The 19,849-nt window shown below is 29.8% G+C and overlaps 1 protein-coding gene and 3 non-coding genes across 4 annotated transcripts in view; 3 read left to right on the forward strand and 1 right to left on the reverse strand.

Moving 5' to 3' along the window:
- LOC148309167 (uncharacterized) overlaps window positions 1-19,849 on the reverse strand; it is a 308,399-nt gene that overhangs the window by 210,861 nt on the left and 77,689 nt on the right. The window lies entirely within an intron of this gene.
- Window positions 13,463-13,581, forward strand: LOC148309168 (5S ribosomal RNA). Its single transcript, XR_015837583.1, has one exon. It is a non-coding gene; the product is annotated as a 5S ribosomal RNA (ribosomal RNA).
- Window positions 13,668-13,786, forward strand: LOC148309169 (5S ribosomal RNA). Its single transcript, XR_015837590.1, has one exon. It is a non-coding gene; the product is annotated as a 5S ribosomal RNA (ribosomal RNA).
- Window positions 13,877-13,995, forward strand: LOC148309170 (5S ribosomal RNA). The gene has a single exon (XR_015837591.1). It is a non-coding gene; the product is annotated as a 5S ribosomal RNA (ribosomal RNA).

The following is a 19,849-nucleotide window of genomic DNA, read 5'->3' on the forward strand; positions in this document are numbered from 1 at the left end:
CTTTTTAGGAAAAACATGAGGGTTTTTTCTCCATTTGAAAATTATTTAGTATATTTAAAAAAATAATTCAACAATACCTTTTCTTCAAAATGCAAAATCAGCACTTTCTGCCCTGCAGCGGGTAAATATTATGTTTAAAATATGCCTCTTTTGCTGGGATATAGTACATTTTCTGGGCATTCCGCAAATATGTACAACTGAAAATTTACGATTTTTTTATTTATGACGTTCTTGAAAGGAGTGAGTGATATGTAAGCATTACAAGTAAAGTTTTGAAAAAAATATGCAAAATCATGCAAATAGCTTAATTTATTACGTGTTTGAATGAAGCAGGAACCGAACCAGTTATAGGGCATTAACCGCACGATTATCCGTGAGTCAACGCCTGTCTGGACCAAACAAATCACCTACTAAATCTCAACATCCTGTAAAAAAAGATCGAAGATTACTCGGATTGGATATCCTGTACACAACGTTGGTCGCACTTTTTTACTAAGCGTTCAAAGTAAAATTCAGGATGTTTCAGGATTATTGCAAGTTGAAAGTACTTGTCTCTACAAGTCCAGGCAATATTGTTATATTTGAGTTAGTAATTCGGAACGTGTTTGAACGTGTTCGGTTTACTGTACCGAGCTTTTATTTTTCTTCCCTGTTGACATTTGATATTTAATAGAGGAAATTAATTGGGTTCATGTTTATTTTGTAGCTCTCAAAAATAATGAAAGGTACATGTTTGTGGCTTTATAATAAATTAAAGTGATGAAGGTTGAGTTCATTTGAAATAATAACTCCCGTAAAAAATACACTACATTTCCCATTTTAAATTAGACTTTGAATTTATTTTAAAATGATTATGTAATACAATCTTCGTGCAAATTTGAATTTGAGTTTTAGTTGAAAAAAATATATAGTAAGATTCAGAAAATCATAAAAAAATATTAAAACTGAGATATAAATGTTCTCTTATTTTTCATACTTTATTCTTAAGGATCGTCTCATACAAATTCCCATTAGCTTGTATATTAGACAATATTTTACCAGTACAGATATGCAACCCGGTGTGTCCACGCCATTGCATCTAATCTCCTTTTCTTACCTTCTATTCCTTCTGTTTCCTTTCCCATATTGCAGTAATGTCCTTCGCCTAGCCCTCCTTCACTTGTGTCACACGTATCTCAAAAAATATATACCACTACTGTATCTAAGTATCTAAAACCCAGGACAAAACACTGAGCACGGTTCCCTAAGCACCTTATGAATGAAGAAAGGGGTCAAATAATAAATAAATAAATAAACATTAAAGCTTTCCTTTCTGAAAAATATAATACTAAGACGTTACTAGAAAATCTTCGACATACATTTTATTAATGTTGTAATTCTCCTGTAAACTATCACCTATTTTTTTTTTAATTTCTTCTTATTTCAATCTTATACCCATTACTTAAAAGACTTATTTGTATTTCATGGAAGAATTTGCTATGGGTATTCCTATAACACATTTCAATCCAATGTTTTATATTTTTATGGTACTGCATAATTTTATTTAGCCGAGACCGAAGAAAACTTCCAAATACTTGAAAGTGATTAGGTCAGTAGTCGGAATAATCGGCGTGTATGTAAATAATATGCATGAATGTGGAAGAGGCGAAGATTGTATGCGAAGACAGATTGGTGTGGCGTTCTTTCCTCTTTTTTCTGTGTTCTTTTCTGTGGGGAAACATCGTGATGGTTAGTTAGTTATAGCTGGTTTTTCAGGATGATTTTACGCTATATATTTTCATTGTGTGATGAAACGTTAGTCTGTCTTATAATGTTGCAATTGCAGTTGCATACCAACATTAGCATTGCTTATAGCCCGCATAACAATGGCCGGAATCGTCCATAGTAATCTCGCTTTATAGACATTCCTGGGAAATCAATACCTCGTTGGATCAACAATTCACCTCACTAGGCAGGTAGGTAACAAGTAATTACTATGTATATGTACTTGTCCGCCTCCGTAGTGTAATGGTCAGCATGCTCGCCTACCGTTCTGGAGGTCCCGGGTTCGATTCCCAGGGGGTCAATAAATATAAGTGATTTTTTCACTCTAATATTTATTCAATATTACACTGGACTGGTACCTGAAGTGGAGGGCTGATCACATTTCCTTCATGTGTAATCGATCGAGATAACACTGCGTTTATATGAAGCAGGGCCCTATGCACCATTGGGGTGCGGTAAGGGATTTATCATTATTATTATTATATGTATGAAAATTTGCACAATAGTTATAATAAATTTCAAGAAATAAATCATTTTACAACATTTTGAGTGTGTCCAAATACTTGTTCACAAAATCTGGATTATCTCCGATTACAGGAGTTATTTTCATGTTATTTTTTGACATCTCATCAAAGATGGAGAAGAATATGGAAGTCTGGGTATTTATGGGGCTGACGACCGTCATAGGCTGGTTTAAGTGATCACTTTACACACGTGTAACATTCACCAATTCTACCCATTATTGACAACCACACTACTCAAATTCAATAGATGTCTCTAGTGAAATTCTAGTGATTCAAGAACAAGGTTTCTAAATTGGTTCATATATATAGAACTTCCAAGAATTTGAGAAGTGTGGTTGTCAATAATGGGTAAAATTGGTGAATGTTACACGTTTGTATAGTGATCACTTAAACCAGCCTATGACGGTCGTCATCCCCGTAAATGCCCAGACTTTCATTTCCTCTTCATCTTTGATGAGATGCCAAAATATTTATGAAAATAAATATTTCTCACCTTTTGGTGAGACTACAACTGCAATAGCCTACTTTAGAGCAATAATGACAACTTTTAATATAATTAAAAGATAAGTAAACTAATGTGTGTTGTCTTTTCATTTCTCAATAAAAAAATATTATTTTTTCAACAAACATTTATGATTTTTGTTTGCTTTGTAAACGATGTCCACCGTGATTTTTTAATTCCAAATTAGTTACTGGTTACAAATAATTTGAATTATAAACCAGTATAAAAATAAGAATCTTAAATTTTAACCGACGCAGTGCTTTGATTGTACAATATTTAATTTTTAATTTAAGTTTAATTTGGTAAAAACCACTGTTTCTTCAATATACTGTGACGCGTGTTTCGATGCATTCCACGTCATTTTTAAACACCGTATAATGCATAATGCATCGAAACACGTGTCATGATAGATTTTAAGGATAAGAGGTATTTACCAAGTAAAACTTAAATTTAAAATTAATAGATATTACTGCAATGTGACTGCCGAATAAATTAAAACAATATTTGTTCTACATAAGATTTTCATTTGCCTATCCTATGTTTTTATGGTGTAAATTGTGGGAATATATATATATATAATATATATATATATATATATATATATATATATATATATATATATATATATATATATATATATATATATATATATATATATATATATATATATATATATATATATATATATATATATATATATATATATATTTATTTATATATATATATATATATATATATATATATATATATATATATATATATATATATATATATATATATATATATATATATATATATATATATATATATATATATATATATATATATATATATATATATATATATATATATATATATATATATATATATATATATATATATATATATATATATATATATATATATATATATATATATATATATATATATATATATATATATATATATATATATATATATATATATATATATATATATATATATAAATACTGGAAAAATCGTCAACTCGAAAACAATGCAGTATCATAAAGTTTTCAACGTTCTTTACTCTGACAAAATACACTAGTTAGAAATGTCATATTTATTTGGTTTAAAAATTAAATTTAAGTTTAATTTTAATATCGGGTATTTTATTCAGGCTAAAAGCTTTAAACAACAGGGATTATTCGAACAGAAATTTAAGAGTTAAAGTTTTTTGCCAACATACCTACGATATATATTGTATTATACATTTTAGTCATTTTGGGTGTAGAAGGTAAAGAGATAACACTATCCAGTTATACCAAGAAAAATGAGTGTATGGCGCCCTCTCGGTTTGCTTAATGTCAATGTAAATCTGACAATCTAGTTTATTAGTTGTCCTATATTCCTGGAAAATGCCGTCAATCGTACAACAGCGGGGACCGAGTGGGCTGATCCCTGATTGGTGGTAATTCAATAAAATAAAACCAATAATGCGACGTCACAAAGTTACAGATTCTAGGTAAGGACATATTTACACATACAACATTGATAAAACTCACAGCATGTCACTTACGCACTTATATTTGTTTTATATTTACATGGGAAATAAATACTATTGATTCCGATAACATAAAAATATTCATGGAACCGATATTAAGAGATTTGACTTATACGAATTGGAGAAACAAACCACGATTCTCCCAAAACACATAAATAAACCATTTTAAACAATAGGTTTAAAAAACACATAAAAAATCTTGTTTATGGTTTTATTGTTAAAAAAATTATCGATTTAAGGGTTCAAAAATATATGTGTCTTTTTCAATTATTTTTTTACACTGAGTGCTTATTTATTCTATATATTTTTTATAACGTAATTCAATATATAAGAATATTTAACAATGAAGATTGAATATTTAACGAACTGAAGAAACGATGAAAGTATGTTTACGTTGGTAAGCCAGCGGTTGACGTTTCCGTATACGTAAATGAAAAATCAAGCTCATCAGATATTTCTATCCCCTACAATCGAAAATAATAATTTCGGCACTGCGTATTTAAAACCTTAACTTTCAAACATAATGCAGCCCTGGAATAGACACTAACATTTTTATGTGATTTAATTCAATTAGGAGAACATTGTTGCGATCCATTTTCTTCTTAAAATCACTTAAATATAATACAATAATGTGAATTATTTAGAATTCTTACATCGTTTTTTTTACGAACTTGCAATATATATATATATATATATATATATATATATATATATATATATATATATATATATATATATATATATATATATATATATATATATATATATATATATATATATATATATATATATATATATATATACATTACTCATCGAAATATTCAGAAAATAAAATGAAATTATTTCTGACATTTTTACGATTATTTTAAGTTTTTGATATTCATGTTGAATCTCAAATCTTCAAACCTTTATCCGCACCCCAATGGTGCATAAGGCACTGCATCATATAAACGCAGTGTTATCTTGATTAATATTTACTAAATATTAGTTTGCAAAAATGACTTATGTTTATTTGACCCCCCCCCCCTGGGAATCGAACCCGGAACCTTCAGAACGGTAGCCAAGTGTGCTGACCATTACACTACGGAGGCGGACATCTTAATCACGCTTAAAAAAACGTAAATGGCACAGAAAAGATAAGAATATTATTTTTTAATGGATCGAATTATGTAATAACCCCATTATATAGAGTTGACATGTAAAAGTCTGAAAAAGACTCAATTTTCCGTCTAACGTTTATTTATTACGTAATTAAATCATCCCTTAGTACTTATTTAGCTGAAATGGAGGCTCTCTGGGATGGGATTGACATAATCCTTTAATAATACATTTTTTCATTAGACCCCAACTCAAAATCTGAGCGTGCTATTGGCAGCTCTCTGGACCTATCTTATTTATTAAATAAACTCCGTACATTCAACATAATAGAAATAATTTACAAGTTTAAAAAACCGATTTTAAAAATAGTAAATATCCGATTTTTTCTGTCGGTTTCTTTAATTTTTCTTTTAAATATTTTACAACATAGGGGGTATCAAATTACGAACTTATCTCAATTTTTTTCTTTTAAAAACAATACAAAAGAAGCAAATAATATATTTTTAATAAAATCATCGTGAATTATTTGTTATCATTTAAATAATGGGTGAAAACTAATAAAAATAGTAAATAAATGTAATATAATATATGTAAAATAAACAGAGAAATAAAACCACCATTATTACTTCAAACCCTCATCCCGCCCGATGGTGCATAGGGCACTATATCATAAAAACACAGTGTTATCTTGATCGCTAACACACAAAGGAAAGGTGAATAGCCTTCTGCTTCAGGTACCAGTCCAGGGTAATATTAGAGTGAACAAAATACTTATAATTATTTAACCCCCCCCCCCCTTGGGTATCGAAACTCGGACCTCCAGTGCGGTTGCCGAGCATGCTGACCATTACACTACGGAGGCGGCGTACTCCATTATTACAGATAACATATACTACCATCAAATAATGATCTAACCATGCGTAAAGTGACGTAATTATGTGAAAATCTCATATTACCCAACAGAAAGCAAATTTACCTTCGTTATGTTTAACGAGATTTCCAAATATATTATATAAATATTATTTTTTGACATCCCATCAAAGATGAAGAAGAATATGGAAGTCTGGGCATTTACGGGGCTTACGACCGTCATAGGCTGGTTTAAGTGATTTATTATATAAATTATTATTGTAAATCTCGTCAAACATATCGCTCACTCCTTTCAAGAACGTCATAAATAAAAAAACTTGATTTTTCAGGAGAATGTTTTCCAAGTTTAAAAATATAAAACAATGTTTTCAAACTTAATATCAAGCCACTTTTTGAACTTTTTACTGTGCAACAGATCATTTTAGGTTTAACCTGAAGGTTTTTTCTCCATTTGAAAAATATAAAGTATATTCAAAAAAATAATTTAACAATACCTTTTATTCAAAATGCAAAAATAACACTTTCTGTCCTGTAGCGGGTAAATATTAAGTTAAAAATATGCCTCTTTCGCTGGGATATAGTACATTTTCTGGGCATTCCGAAAACATGCATGACTGAAAATTGACGATTTTTGATTTATGACGTTCTTGAAAGGAGTGAGCGATATCAGAGGTGACTGTATTCGCTACAAGTTTTTGACACAAAAGTCGAGCGTCGGTAATTGAATGGTAATTATAAGAGAAGGTGATGGTTTAATCTGCCTATTTTTTTCCTCGAATGATATTATATTATACAATAAAGCCAAACCCAAAACAGGGTGAAAATTCAAGGAATTGTAATTATCAAAGTCGGATGAATTTTTCAAATTTAATTTAACCAATTAGAACTTTCACGCGAATTCAATTACAAAAATTTGATGAAATTTAATGAATAAAAAGTTAGATTGAAGCGTGTAACGACATTCAAATGTAAAAACCTTTATTATTTTAGGTGTTCGTAAGTACCTAACTAACTAACTAACTAACTAACCATCACGCCGCTTCCCCGCAGGGGTAGGCAGAGAGAATAGAGCGCCACACCACTCTGTCCTTGCAAACCATCTCAACACACCTTTCTTAATTTATCGATAATGCTTATCTCAGCTTTGCATTCCTTCCTTATTTCACTATTCGCACATCTATCATACATCGTTTTGTCGCACATTCTTCTGAGAGATCGCATTTCGACTGCATTCAGTCTACTTTCATCCTTCTTTTGCCAACTCCATGTTTCACTTCCATACATTAGAGTTGGAACCAGGACTCCGTTGTGCACTGCCAGTTTAGCTTCCGCTGATAAGTTTTTATTTGCCATAACTGATTTCAGTGCACCGTTCACTTTGTTCCCAGCATTCACTCTCCTTTCTATATCTTTATCAATCTTTCCATCCCTAGAAAACATACTACCCAAATACACGAAATCATCTACCTGTTCCAAAATCTCTCCGTTTACCAATATTTCACATCTAGTACCTACCTGTATACCTTAAAATCCGTCGAAGAAGTCAAATACAATATACGTGCTTGCTGTTTGAAAAAATGAAGCAATATTTAAAATAAAGCAACAGAAAAATACAATAGTAATAAGAATAGTAAAACTAATATTTGAGGTGAATTTTGATGGTAATAGAAGCTGAGGAAGACCGTCGAAAACTTATTACGATCAACTATTTCAAATACTTGAAAGTGGAAAGATTGTTTGCACGATAGATTGGCGTGGCGTTCTATTCTCTGTGCCTACCCTTGCGGGGAAACGGGAAATAACAATAATATATTAATTTATATTATAAATGCTATTTTCATGTACCTACTTTTTTAATACGACGATCAATTAGTTTAGCCAAAACGAAGATATTCGTAGTAAAATCAACAGTTTACTCTGGAAAGTACTAAAAACGTGGTTATGTCGAATATGGTTAAATAAATATAGTAGTTATTGCAGGCGATCTTTTATTGATCTTCTGTTGTTGGAACATGCTGTATAAATGTGTTTACGAATCTGTACGATATTTTTCCTAAGTAGGGCAATATTTTTATATGAAACTACTTGTTGGATGGTGTCGCGGTCCGGTTTTGGCAACGGTACCCACCTAGAACATCCGCCAGTAGTTTCGTTATTTATTACTAATACTGTCTAGAGCCATGGGAATCAGACTAGCAGGGCGCTCACGGTATTGTTTTAATATAATTATATTATATTGTATTTATAAAATTCATTCAAATTTCATCTCACTTGCAAATTGTTCCAATTTATTTAAATACTCTCTCATAATACACAATCATTTAGTAATTATTTCATAACACTGAGAGACAATACTCTTTAAAAATTAACTTTGTTAAAAATAACTATGCATCTTATTTTAACGTTATTATAATATCGAGAGTTAAAAGTCTGCATAATCGGAGGGCATTTATGGATGTGAAGGAAGCGAGGAGTGTATGTCAGGACTGAAGAATGTGGCATTACATCCTCTCTGCCTACATATACGAGGAAACGGCGTGATGGTAGTAGTAGTAGTAGTAATAATTATAATATCGACTGGCTTCGAAACAAACAGGTTCTTCCTGAAGATTAATTTTTTAATATTAATGAAGACTATTTTTTAGTCAAATTCATCTATTATTTTATTTATATATATATATATATATATATATATATATATATATATATATATATATATATATATATATATATATATATATATATATATATATATATATATATATATATATATATATATATATATATATATATATATATATATATATATATATATATATATATATATATATATATAATATATATATATATATATATATATATATATATATATATATATATATATATATGTATTTATATATATATACATATATATATATATATATATATATATATATATATATATATATATATATATATATATATATATATATATATATATATATATATATATATATATATATATATATATATATATATATATATATATATATATATATATATATATATATATATATATATAAATATATATATATATATATATATACATATGTATATATATATATATATATGTATTTATATATATATACATATATATATATATATATATATATATATATATATATATATATATATATATATATATTTATATTTATATAAATATATATATATATATATATATATATATATATATATATATATATATATATATATATATATATTATATATATATATATATATATTATATATATATATATATATATATATATATATATATATATATACATATATTGTAACACATATTTCGTTTTACTCAACAATATTTTGATTCTAGATACCATCTAGGACATTTTAGGGGGTTTAAAAAATAAGGGAGATAATACACTAGGGACTTTTAGGAATTTTAATATTTTAATAAATGTGTATATTTATATATAAAAAAGGTGATTTCCGAATCAGATAATAAAAAACGTACAGTTTACAATACTTTTACGAGTATTTATTTTCGTATTTATGTATTTGTTTGTAAACAGATAAACAATGTGTATTTCTTGATGATAAGGTATACTGAAAAACAAGTATTTACATGTATCGTTTTTATTCCATTGGAATAATGATCCCAATGATACACAATGTATATGGAGGCGAGGATTGTATGTCAGGACAGAAGAGTGTGGCGTTCCATCCTTTCTGCCTAACCCACGAAACGTCGTGATGGTGGTAGTAGCAGTAGAAGTAGTAGTACTAGTAGTAGAGTAGATGATACACAAGGCGTTGCATAAGCTCAACGCAGTGTTAACTTAACCTTAACTTGATGTTTAATTCGCCTGGACTGGTATTTGTTCCAGCAATTGTCAGTTGCAGTACACTGCTAATGTGTATGATTCATTCAGGAGAAAAGATAGTTGAACTTTCTTTTAAAGTGTTTTATTTTTAATCAAGAAAGAGACAAAATATCCATTCTACTTAAAGCCAAAACCTGTTTTATTTAAAAAAAACCATCGCGCTTTTCAAATGCTATACGAAAAATAAAGACGGACACCGATTTGACCTCAATAGATTTTTTTTAAAAGATGTTTGAAAATAATTTATGTTACTATTGTCAATAGTTTGTAGTGTATACTATTCTTAAAAAAAATTTAAAAAAATCATTAAAAAAAACTATGGCTTGATTTCAACCTGATGAAAAAACATTAGCTAGAGCAATCTCAAAAGAGCAAAAAAAAGAGTTATTAAAAGTTAAGGAGTAAAAAATTATATTCCTCTAATTTTTTTTTAAAGTGTGCGGATAACACGTCTGCCCTCTCACGCTGCCAGTCGCGTACTGACATTGTGACATTATTAATTATTAAATTATCTAATATAACTTATGGACACAATAATGCGAATACACAAATCTCTTCCAATTACATATAATATTCTTTTCATCTCACCAATAGATGTCTCTAGTGAAATTTTAGTGATTCAAGAACAATGTTTCAAAATTGGTTCATAAATACATATGTTTTTTTTTATATTGACCATCTGTTTGGTATTAAGGTCTAAGAACTGAATTTTGGAGTTATATTAGAATATTTTTATGATAAATCGTATCAATTAATCAAACATTTCACTTTCTACAGAATTAGTATTAATTTCATAAATAGTAAAGATAGTATGTATATTATTATATATTATGTGTACCAGTAAGGAATCGAGGTTAATTACGCTCGTCTTGTCTAAGTTATGTATATAAATAATAGCACATAACATATATGTGTATGTACCTTTATACACCTTTGTACCGAAATATCGCAGTCAATAAACTAGAACGAAATATTATCAATGGCCGAGAGAATGAATTATTCACAGCAGTTATTATTAATCGCTGTTATTTAATGTAGCGTTAAAAATAGATAATTGACTGACATTTCGCAAACTGACTGCTTGGTAATGTACGCATTTGTTCCAATAAACCATTTTCTCAAAATAAGTTCGTAAAATTTACGACAGATGTGGGGACCACCGATGCAACACATGTAAAGAATGTATGTAGTGACAACTCGGCTGTCCAAACTTAAAACATAGTAAGGGACATTTTTTTTAAAAAACGTTTTTTTGCATTTTTGGACTAACTAGAATCTACTTGGTCTAAAAATGCAAAAAAAACGCTTTACAAAAAAATGTTCCTTAATGTGAGTTACCTTACTTAAGTTTGGACAGCCGAACTAGCATGTATCTTGGTTGTTTCCTGATATTTTACGTTCGTATTTTATATAAAGTTTTTATTGAAGCCTCCACTGGTTTGCGAGTGATTTTATTATATAGAGTTCTCAAAAAATATGTTCCACTTGTTTTTAAATGCTTTAGTAAACGTTTTTTGGTAAAATATCAGGTACGATAGTCCCATACTAAGGTTTATTAAAATGATTAAAGAAAACACTTGTTTTTTACCACTTGAGTTTTATTATAGAATACATGTTTCAGAAGTTAAACTTCCATCATTCAGGTCTGTATAATAACTTATACAGACCTGATTGATGGAAGTTTAACTTCTGAAACATGTAGTCTATAATAAAACTCAAGTGGTAAAAAACGAAGTGTTTTCTTTAATCATTGTAACATGTCTTACCACAAAGTTAATGCCGAAACAATAAATAAGGTATATTAAAACAAGTTCCATGGTCTAGGTTTAAAACGAAAATATACAAAAAAATATGGAAGATACCTGTATGATAAATGTTAAATCCCGCCATAGGAAGTATTTTTCCTAAGACATGTTCATTAATTGAGGAAAGACTGAGGGGCGAAGAGCTCAAGGACGCCGAAGGACATCATGGCTGAAAAACCTACGACAAGAAGCACCAAATCTCTGTTCCGAGCTGCAGCATCAAAATTCAAGATAGCCATGATGATCGCTGATCTTCGTTTACAAGTGGCACAGAATGAAGAAGAAGACATGTTCATTAAAACATTTCTTCAAACATTTCGTCATAAGATTTTTCATACCTTTTAATAGTCAGCAAGCACGCTTGGCTACCATACTGGAGATCCCGGGTTCTAATCTCAGGGTGGGGTCAAATAAATAAATGTATTTTTCACTCTAATATTTATTATGATAATATTTCGTGTGTATGAGGAGATGCATGAACGTGGAAGAGGCGAAGAATGTTTGCAAAGACAGAGTGGTGTGGCGTTCTATTCTCTCTGCCTACCCCTGCGAGGAAGCGGCGTGATGGTTAGTTAGTTAATATTTGTTCAATATCACCCTGGACTGGTACCTGAAGCGGAGGGCTGATCGCCTTTCCTTCATGTACAAACAACCTGCAGCGGTGGGCTGATCACCTTTCCTTCATGTGTTAACGATGAAGATATCACTGCGTTAATATGATGCAGTGCCCTATGCACCATCGGGTGCGGATGAGGGTTGTAATTAAAAATTGATGTATATTATTATATTTGTTATAAAAAGTGGGAAAAATATTGTTTACCGAGCGATTGGAAGATCTTAGAAGCATTAAGTAAACAATGAGTTCATGTCAACATAAATACATATTATAATTATGTTCACGCTGAATACAAATATAATTCCCAAAAATCTTACGTTACAAATATTTTTTTCTCCCTTAAACAGTCGTCATTAGTTGCATTTAACTTACAAATTATCGAATACAACAAATCGATAAAGGGCTATTGATGACTCTCTGGTATTAGTACACTTTTTTTATATTCTCATCACACCTCGCATACGATTGCCTACACGCATTGATTACTGATTTTGATTACTTGGAATTGCAATTTGCTTACATCCAAGTGACTCATAGAGGTTTCCTACCAATTAGCACCTACAACACTAGGCACCAATACTCGAGTATGGAATAAATTTTTCATTTCATCATCTACTTTAGTCGTACCGTTCAATATCTTACAATGCTCTTAGTAGAAATAAATTTGGTCCACCTCCACATTGTAAAGGATAAGTGCGGGAGGTTCCGGGTTCGATTCCCAAGGTGAGAGGCAATATAAACATGTATGATTATTTAACTTTAATATTTATTTATTATCACCCTAGACTAGCAGCTGAAGCCCAGGACTGGTCACCTTGCCTTCGTGTAATTAAAACTATAAATTATATATAAGTGCAAGGAAAATGAAAGGCATCTTGCCAACGACCATACCATGTTGAATGCACCGGTTCTCGTCCGATCACCGAAGTTAAGCAACATTGGGCGCGGTCAGTACTTGGATGGGTGACCGCTTGGGAACACCGCGTGCCGTTGGCCCCCCCCCCTTTTTGTCTTTTTTTATCGTAAAAACTAAATTATAAATAAATTTACTCAATAAGTGCTAGGAAAATGGAAGGCATCTCGCCAACGACCATACCATGTTGAATGCACCGGTTCTCGTCCGATCACCGAAGTTAAGCAACATTGGGCGCGGTCAGTACTTGGATGGGTGACCGCTTGGGAACACCGCGTGCCGTTGGCCCTCCTTTTTTGTCTATTTTTTATTTTATTTTTATAAATAAATTATAAATGATTTTACTCGAATAAGTGCTAGGAAAATGAAACGCATCACGCCAACGACCATACCATGTTGAATGCACCGGTTCTCGTCCGATCACCGAAGTTAAGCAACATTGGGCGCGGTCAGTACTTGGATGGGTGACCGCTTGGGAACACCGCGTGCCGTTGGCCCTCCTTTTATGTTTTCTTTTTTTGTGTTGAAAACGACTAAAATTATATTTTCATTTATGTCATAATAAGCATGTCAATCATCTTTTTCATCATGGGTAGAATTGGTGAATGTTGACAAGCCTGTGACGGTCGTAAGTCCTGTAAATGCCCAGACTCCCATATTATCCTTTATCTTTGTTGTGATGTAAAAAAATTATCCTTTGATACATTTACTAATATTTTTAATCTGTAAAATGGATTCAATGATACGAAATATTTGAATCGCTGGACTTTGCATTTATATAGACTGGTTTATATCTCCGTCCCCGAAGGCTATTTTCTCTATTAAGTAAAAACTAATTATATTTCATATTATCTCCTCTGATAAAATATTAAGTAAATAATACAAGTGGAATGAATCAACAAGATAAATATCCAATTAAAAAAATCAGTCCATTTCATGTTTTATAAAGTGAATTGTTTACTTCGACATTTTTTTTCTTGCAGCCAATTTAAATGGACCATAAATCATTCAATTAGTGATCCACCACCTCATTTACTATGTTCGATTCAGCTTTTATTCGGCGTGTCACTACGCCTCTGTTGCTATGTAACTATTATATTTTAACGTCTTGTTATTGTAATTTTATTTGTCTGTAGACGTATCGCGTTTTTATTTTATTTTTATTTTAAAGACAAAAATCACTTATAAAAATGCTACCAACAAATGGCGGTAGGTAGAACTACATAGATCGTGTCAGATCTCGTGACAGGGATGAAACTTATATTTATAATTTATGTACTTTTAAACTAAAGTAAACAAGTATTATCTACTTTTTATTTTTAAGGAATAACCCGCAAAACCTCTACTTTAAGAAGCTTGCTTTCGGTAGATGTGAAAAATACATCACTAACACCCGGACCGATTGAAAATAAATCTTTCTCGAATGGAACCCGCGAAGTTTCGCAGTCGAGCGTCTACCCAACTACGCCACGACGCCTGTCGTCTTGTCACCTGATTAAGGGAATCCCAGTTATAGACATATTTTATTATTGTAAATATAATTGCAAAAATGTGCATGACTTAATCAATTTAAATATCCAATGATCCATGCAAAGTTGACGTATCGGTTCAAATTGTATTTTATTACATCTTCGTGTTTCATTTCACGATTTTTTCTATTAGGGTTTATATGACTCAACTAAAAATTGTATGAAGAGTGGTATTCGTGATTTTATATGTGGGAAGAATGCGGAAATAAAATGAATTTTTCAAAGAAATGTGATTTTCTTACGAAGATTATACTACTCTCACATTTCCCAACTGCGAATGCTGGTTGTACCACTAAGCAGCCACTATTTTATATCAGTTTGTACTAAATAATTGATAATAACATAATAATAGTGTAATTTTGTTGATTATAATGTAAAGTTTCTTAAAAATTATCTAACCAATAATATTTCACATAATAAAATATATTAACAACTATATAATTTTTTCCACATGAATTTTATTTGAGCAGCATCATGATTTCGTCGTAACCGACATCATTAGACCAGTCTGATGTCAGTCAGTTAGTGTCTACAAGAAATGTCAGTACAAAACTTAAATCCAAAATTTTTTCATTCCAACCGCATTTAATATCTAGAATCTAGATCTTCCCACAGGAATCTTAAGCTATTTGCATTCAGCATTCAACCGGTAAATTATTATCGATCGTCATTGGGTCAATTTCAGCATAAATACATCTAGCAATATTCAGTTCACCTGATAATTATTTTATTAGTTTCATCGTTATTTTACCGTAAGTTTTCGAGCTTCATCGATCGCAACCGAACATGACCGAAATCAATCAATTCGTATGACATTATAAACGAGGGCGTGTCACCTCATCTGCGGTCATCTGACTAAGCTCAATATGTAATTTAAACACAATTGATACAGTTTGTTGCTTTGGAAATTTTCAGGGATAAAAAACACACATTCAATAAAATGGTTTTATAAATAATGATATTAGTATTTTAGGCAATCTGATCAACAACAAAAAAATCATGGGGTCACATTTCAACGTCGTTTATTTTGATTTCATTATTCTTTGCCAATTTCATGTTTTACTTCCATACCTCATATTTAAGCACTAACATTTATTGTTTTTACTCATTGTAATATATTTTAGGTTTATCATTATTTTCTATAGTTAAGATACCAGTTTTCTTCCCTCATAATGGAGTTCATAAATATTATCAAACGATGAATTGTTATGTATCAATTATCGACTAAAATTAGCGAATCGATTAACAACCGACAGCCTAATGTCGAACAACTTTATGTCACTCTTTGTGTCGTTTTATTTATTGCATTTAATTTTGGAAAAGAATTTTTACTTCAAACGTAAAATAAAAAATGTTGTGATATTAGACAACTCTTCGGAGGATTGAGTTAAAAAATCGTATCCTGCAAAAGAAATAACTATGATGTAATTTTTATTTTGTGTATCGTGCAGATTATAAATCCTCTAACGTAATTCTTCGCATTGGATACAGCTGAATTCAGTATTGTTGATGACTCATTGCATTTCGTGTGAAATGATTTTGTTTTTTTTTTAATTGAGAGTCGCTATTCAATCAGCCGCAGCCATCAGCTGACTTCGTCCGATTACCACACTCTTACAAGTGGATCCCTGACCCTAACTATACTCATTTGAATGCCACGTGAAATAGGCCACAATGTTTTAACGTGTTATCTTTAAAATGTGTAGAATTATTCCCTGTTCTGATTATTGATTACAGTACATAGATAACGCATTAAGATACATCGTGACAAAGTATATTCATAAAGTATTTATGTATGAATTGTATATTTATAAAATTAATCAAAAAATATACAATAAATACATGCTGCAGATCAAATTTCATTACCGTACTACTTTTTAAAACTTATTTTATTTTTTATTTCAAAAATATTAATATTTACGGTACAAAACACATCGCATTGACATAGTGTTATCTTAGGCTTTAATTATATATTTGACCTAGCAGTTTTCATTTACAGTGGATAAATAACGCATTTTCTATATATCTAACGTATTATGACTTTAACTTTACCCATAGACTTTTATTTCTAACGATTCTGTGGTATTTTACGACCGTGAATAAATAATTAATCTAACATAAATATTTAATGAACATAACAACATAGATGTCTCTAGTGAAACTGTAGTGAATTCAGGTACTATATTTCGAATTTGAACAATATATACATATATTTAGAAATTCTGAGGATTTGAGTAGTGTGGTTGTCAATCATGCTTAGAATTGGTGAAAGTTACACGTGTGTAAAGTGAGCACTTAAACCAGCCTATGACGGTCGTAAGGCCCGTAAATGCCCAGACTTCCATATTCGTCTTCATCAACGTTGAGATGTCACAAAATAACTCCATATTTGAGATGATCCAGATTTGTGAACAAGTATTTGTACACACTCAAAATGTTGTTAATTAATCTAAGTTTGTAAAATTTATCACTAAATATGACTTAAACATTATTTTTAAAATCGTATTTGTCCGTTAGACAGTTCACATTTATTTATTTTTTCAGATTTTTTAAAATTAAATAATCCCAAATCACTCTTTGATTCAATTTACTCAGCCGAAAACCGAATTATGTCACTGCCACCGGCTTAAAAGAAAATAAATAATAAGATCATTTAAATTAATGAGTAATTATAAACACTGTTACTAAACCCTATTCAAGGGTTAAATTAAATATTAAAGCACATTTAATGAAGCTTTCATTTACCCAAAAAGCTTAGAGCATTAACTGAGAGAAAACACACTAACAGCTTCATAAATACAAATAAACCAATAATTTATCATTTTAATTACCATAAATAATACATAAAAATAACGTTTATACTTTTTTTATAAAAAAATGTCTTCGCTATATTTTTTATTTGACATTATTAGCTGAAAATTTTAAATTACGTTTTTAAATTTATAAATAAATGTTATTCTAAGAATTATGTTCTGAATTAATTATTTTAACCGAAAACACTTGTTTTTTACAAATAGTAATTATTTTAAAGTTATCTATACTATGTAGTAAAACTTTTAATAGGGGAGGCAAATTGGACAATATTTAGAAGCGAATTACAAGATAGTGCTTTGGCGTAAGCAATATATAATACATATACATATATTCGTGTACGTATTATTTATGTGATCTGTTTATACCTTTTGGAAACAAATAAGTCTGTCATATATTCTAATATCGCTTCAATTGAATAATTGTATCAAGCAACCATAAAATGATAGCCGGTAGTTGGTAATATCACCAGTTACCAGCGGCGGTAGGTACTGCCTCTAGTAATTGTATTTCGGTCACTGAACCGGAAGTGATGTCACCGGACAATTTTCTGGTCACTAATTTCACAATCGATATGCATCAGCGAAAGGTGCTAACTTTGTAAAAACTGAATTAATCGAACACAATCGTACGTATAGTACGATGCCAAAAAGTATCAACTGCGTTGCAAAGATATTTCAAAAAGTGTCCATAATGGTGGTCCCGTTCTGAAACATTTTTAACATTTTAAGATCCAGCTTCTATAAGTCGCAATGTAATTTCCTATAAATCCAGGTAACATTTTACGTTATTGAATTTTTTCTTAAAACACCGTTTTTGCATTGAAAAAATTAGTTTTTCTTCGAAATAATTATATGGTTTTAAAAAGAAAACAGTTATTGAAAGGTAAGGAGTTAAAAAATATTTAAAATATTTTTTCTCTCTAAATATATTCTTAAAAAAAATATTTAATATACATTATTTAAAACAAATCGGGCGTGTTACCTTATCGGCGGTTAGCTGGCGAATGAATTCTGTCTTTGCGAATATCCCCTTAATAACAAATTAATTATACAAGCAGTACACACATATGAGCAATGTCTGTCTTATAGTTAAAAAATAAGAAGAAAACTTTATGACATAGTAGTTATTTAGTAGCTATTGGGCATATTTATTTATTTTTACTTTTTTTTAATTATATGTATTACAGCTCTTTAGGTATAGCCTGTGTTGAGCCAATATTTTGTAATATATGAATATATAATTAATGCTATCTACTATGTCATCAAATTTCCGACTGATTTTTTGTAAGATATATTTCGTCATTATTTTTTTTTGAATAACGAATTCATAAAGTATTAAAATTACAAAATTTACATGCATTTTACATCAGTCGGTTCAATTCGACCCGCCCTGTAGGCAACAGCAATCTACTCGCAGATTATTATTCATTATACTCATAATTGTATTATAAATTATGTCAATGATCGTTTTATTACATTTCTCAAATACGACCTTACGACGGATATCTAGATAAATTTGCGTACTTAAAATATTTCATTTACGTATAGCAACACTCAAATAAATCGTTTTTACATATTTCACTTAGAAATCAAAGAAATATTTTATTTAATTTATTATTGATTTCATTATTTATTTATTTTTAATTCTGTTTTAAGGTAAAATTAATTTTAAATTATTAGTGAAACACTTGTTTTTTACTACTTGAGTATTATTTTGTTACGACTAGCTTTGGAAGCCACATATGCTTATATCTACGGGTTTCAATATAAACTAGTTGAATATAAAACAGCTTCCGAAACTAGTTTTATAATATTAAACTCAAGTGGTAAAAAAAGTGTTTTATTTATCAAAGAATGACAGATTGTAGAAACTACAACATTAACCAGTTTCCTATAGATGATACAAGAAAAAGAATGATACAAATTACATACATATCATTTATTGATTTGGCAATAACTTTGTTGCGATATGATTATTTAAAAACTTAAACTGTTATTTTATCCTACTT

The sequence above is a fragment of the Brachycentrus maculatus genome, unplaced genomic scaffold (genome assembly GCF_059751285.1).
Source record: "Brachycentrus maculatus isolate JH-2025_06_01 unplaced genomic scaffold, ASM5975128v1 h1tg000138l, whole genome shotgun sequence".
NCBI lineage: Eukaryota > Metazoa > Arthropoda > Insecta > Trichoptera > Brachycentridae > Brachycentrus > Brachycentrus maculatus.